Source organism: Silene latifolia, chromosome 3 (assembly GCF_048544455.1).
Source record: "Silene latifolia isolate original U9 population chromosome 3, ASM4854445v1, whole genome shotgun sequence".
NCBI lineage: Eukaryota > Viridiplantae > Streptophyta > Magnoliopsida > Caryophyllales > Caryophyllaceae > Silene > Silene latifolia.
In genome coordinates this window covers 80508891-80513359 of record NC_133528.1, presented here as the reverse complement: position 1 = coordinate 80513359, position 4469 = coordinate 80508891, and the positions used below count along the sequence as shown (strand labels likewise).

The window sequence follows — 4469 nt, the reverse complement described above, 5'->3', positions numbered from 1 at the left end:
AAATTGACTAGTAATTTAAAATTACTTTCTCATAAAATGGTCATTTAATTACTAGTTAGTATAATTCATAACATCTTGTAATTATAACTAACTTATCATTCTCATCTCACGTGTTTCGCTAACACCGATTAATATTAGTAATATAACTTCTTAAATTACTAAATAAAATCTCATTTAATCACATTAGAATAAGATGTTATTTTTCTCTCTTATAATAATTTGTTCAATTTTAAGGAATTAATTAATCTGTATCGTCATACAATTAATTAACCTTTTCAATTAAGGGAATCGTCCTTTAGGTGTGACCTCAAGGGATCAACTGATCACCACCGTCGCACGACAGTAATGTCAAACTCTAGCCAGCCAATCATTACCGATATGTGTGGACCAGTTGACTATATATATTATGTATCATCCCTTCCGTATTCTTGTAATGAGATTTAAATATGTGATCAATATGATCGACAATTGTGATCGCATTATTGTCGGAGAACATATATTCCAACATCTTCTTTTGGGGTGCCTTGTTGCCTCCTTTAGTTCTTGCCATTCTCCTTTGCTTGATTACACCAATGAAAAATTGGAATCTTCAATTTTTAGTAATGCCCAAATCGATTGAAGATGAATGAATGTTGCTTTGTATCATAAAAATCGAATCAAAAGTTGAAGATTTTGGTGTTTGAATCACTTGTTGTTGCAAAAGGAGTGATTAATTTTTGTTGTGAGAAAGTTTGGTTGAGGAAATTTGATTTTGTTGAGGGAGAGGATGAGGGTTTTTGGGTTTTGGGTAGTGTTTGTAGGTTGAAGAAATGAGAATGAAAGGGAGAAGAGGGTTTAAAATACCCGTTATATTTGAAAATGCAGTGGAAGACGAGCGGACTAGGTGTCGGGACGCTCAGATTCTTCAAAATTTGGCTCAAGAAAAGACGCCACAGGACGAGCGTCTTTCTGGAAAGACGAGCGAATTCTTTATGGTGGGACGAGCGTCTTTCTGGCTGGACGCTCGGATTCCTTTACAGAGAAAATCCCAGAATTTTTGCAGCAAAAAGACGAGCGTCTTCTTTAAAGGACGACCGTCCAGAATGAGACGAGCGGATTCTCAGCTGAGACGCTCGGATTCTTTGTCAGACCAGATTTTTGATTTTTGCAGCTCTACCAGACGAGCGTCTGGTGACTTTGGACGCTCGGGTTTCTTCAGGACGAGCGGATTCTCCCTTTGGCCACTCGGATTCTTCCTTGACCACACGGATTCAGGTCCATCCGTGGGTACTTCGTAACCCGTGTCATTTTCATTCTTCAATTCTCGTGTTCTTCATTGTAGGGGCACTACAAAGGCATGAATAGCCTAGGCAATTGCTATCCCCACATTAAGGTAAAGCACTACACATCAAAACAAAAATCATAAGTCCCTCCCTCACTTCTCTCAAAATGATGAATATCTTGATCAAGGCACAAAAATATAAATCCAAAAATGACAAAAATGCAATGTAATAATTGAAATGCAAGTTAAGGAGTTAAAATATTTACAAATGGTGGTTTAGGGAGGACTCCACCAAACTCTCATCCAATGTGAGATGTCAAGGGGGCATGTTCAAGGTGTTGTTGATGTTACTCAACACCTTGAAGAAGTAGTCGAAAGCTTGCTCATTATCATGATAAAGGTCCTCAATAGATTTTTGCACTTGTTGTTCTCCATGATGGTCTTGGTTCATAGCATTACCAATATAGGGATTGAATATCCCTTCGAACTCATCGTCCCAAAGACCGCAAACTTCGTCTACTTGATCATTAAAAAATTTCTTGAGTTGATAGAGACAACTCTCCTTCTTCCTTGTCTTGGCCAATGAGGCCATCTTCTTTACTTGTCATGGGTGTGCTTTTCAAGCTCTCATTGTTGCTATTTCCTTTTTCTTTTGATGGAGCATCATCCACTTTCTTTTTCCATTGAAATTCCAACTTCTTCCTATCATCCTTCCGGCTATAGTGATCAACCATAAAACATGGCTCATGCAATCCGGGAGCTCTCATGGTCTTGTCAAGATTGACAGTGATGGTTTCATCTCCTACTTCAAGGGTGAGCTCTCCATATTTCACATCGATCACCGCTCCCGCGGTGTGCAAGAAAGGTCTTCCTAAGATAATAGGAATGTTGGAGTCTTCTTCCATGTCAACAATAACGAAATCCACCGGGATGAAGAATTTTCCAATTCTCACGGGAACATCTTCCCATACCCCTAAAGGTGTCTTTGTTGATCTATCCGCCATTTAAAGCGTGATGTTGGTACATTTGAGTTCTCCCATTCCTAGCTTCTTGCTAACCGAATATGGCATGACACTAACACTTGTCCCAAGGTCACATAAAGCTTTGTTGATTGTAGTGTCACCAATAGTGCATGGAATGGAGAAACTTCCCGGATCCTTGAGTTTTGGAGGTGAACTCCCTTGAAGGATGGCACTACTCACCTTAGTGAAGGCAATAGTCTCAAGCTTCCGGATTGATTTCTTCTTCGTAAGGATGTCCTTCATGTACTTTGCATAGGCCGGAACGTGATTGATCAATTCCGTGAAAGGAATCGAGACTTCTAAATTCTTCACAATTTCCATGAATTTTCCTAGTTGATCATCAAACTTAGGCTTAGCTTGATGACTCGGGAATGGAAGTCTAATCACAATGGGCTCCTTCTCTTTGGCCTTTTCCTCACTTTTCTTTGAAACTTCTTGATTGGTGGGTTCTTCTTCCCTAGAGTTTTGCACAACTCTCTCCTTGTCACTAACTTCCACAACTTCATCCTCAACTTGCTTCTTTGGCCCTTCATAGCTCGTACCACTCCTGAAGTGAATGGCACTAACCGTTTCATGTCTTGGGGGATTACTTTGAGGTGGTAATTGCCTCTTTTGTCTTTGAGAGCTTGAAGATGCTAGTTGGGTCATTTGAGTTTCCAACATTTTTGTGTGGGCTAGGATGTTGTTGATGGTGATGTCTGCATAGCTATCTTTTTGCATTTGAGTGAAAAATTTTTGTTGATTCTTTTGCATTTGGAGGACCGCTTTTTGAACATCAAAACCTTGGTCATTTTTTTGATTGTATGGAGTTTGATTTTGATAACCTTGGTTTTGGTTGTAAAAGGGTCTTTGATTTTGGTTTCTCATGGGTGGTGGGGTGTATGTTGGTTGAGGGTTTTGAACATTTTGGCTTTTGTATGAGAGATTTGGGTGGAATTTGGTGTTTTCATTGTAATAGTTGGAATAAGGGGTACCACTTTTGTATGCTTGAAAAGCATTCACTTGCTCATTTGTTCCCCTACATTCACTTTGGTCATGTCCCAAAGTTCCACAATTCTCACATATCCCACTTGGGATTGATGAAGATGCCACCATGGCATTAACATGATGCTTTGGTGATTTTGAGGCTTCTTCAAGCTTAGCCATAGCCTTCTCAAACTTCAAGTTGATGGTATCTATATGAGCACTAAGTTGAGCACCCAATTGAGTAATAGAGTCCACTTCATGCTTTCCTCCTCTAGTAGCCTTGCGAGGTCTACTATATTGTGAATTATGGACCGCCATTTCCTCAATCTTGTTCTAAGTTTGATTATCGTCAACTTCGATGAACATACCATTTGATCCCATGTTGAGAATGTTTCTCGAGTCTTCATAAAGACCATTCCAAAATTGTTGTACCAAGAACCACTCGCTAAGTCCATGATGAGGACATGAGCGACAAATTCCTTTGAATCGCTCCCAAGCTTCATACAAAGATTCCGTCCCTTTGCTTAAAACCCGTAATTTGAGCTCTTAGCATGTTAGTCTTTTCCGGCGGGTAGAATTTTTTGTAGAAAGCTAGAGCCAACTTCTTCCTAAAGTCAATTCCAAGAGCGGCCTTATCAAGGCTCTTCAACCATTGTTTCGCGGTACCAATTAGAGAAAAAGGAAATAAGACCCATCGAATTTGGTCTTGAGTCACTCCGGTTTGTGAAATCGCATCACAATAGTCGGAAAAAGTCTCCATGTGAGAATGAGGGTCTTCACTAGGCATCCCCCCAAATTGGCTTCTTTCGACTAATTGGATAAATGCGGATTTTGCAATGAAATTTCCGTTTAAGTGTTGTGGTGTGGGAGTACCATTGGGTAGGTTCTCCTCGGTTGGTACGGAATGTGATGAAAACTTAGGCATTGTGGGGTGATTGTGTGGTTGATTTTGTGTTGGGTTCTCCTCACCTTCTCTTGCAAAAGGGTTGATGAACTCAATAGTATTTGGTTGAATATCTACAACCTCACCAATACCTCTCAAAGTATTTCTAGCAAGTCTTCTATTGGTTGTCAAAGTCCTTTTAATTTCGTGATCAATGGGTAACAAGTTACCTTGTGATCTTCTAGACATGCAAAATATCAAACAACTCGAAAACAATTAGAACAAACCTTGAGGAGTTTTACTTCCCCAAGGCAAAGAAAGACACAACTAATAACAA

At 39.7% G+C, this 4469-nt stretch overlaps 1 non-coding gene across 1 annotated transcript; it reads left to right on the top strand.

The window, feature by feature from the left end:
• Positions 1-3697: 3697 nt before the first annotated feature.
• On the top strand, positions 3698-3802 carry LOC141650803 (small nucleolar RNA R71). Its single transcript, XR_012546817.1, has one exon. It is a non-coding gene; the product is annotated as a small nucleolar RNA R71 (small nucleolar RNA).
• The last annotated feature ends 667 nt before the right edge of the window (positions 3803-4469 follow it).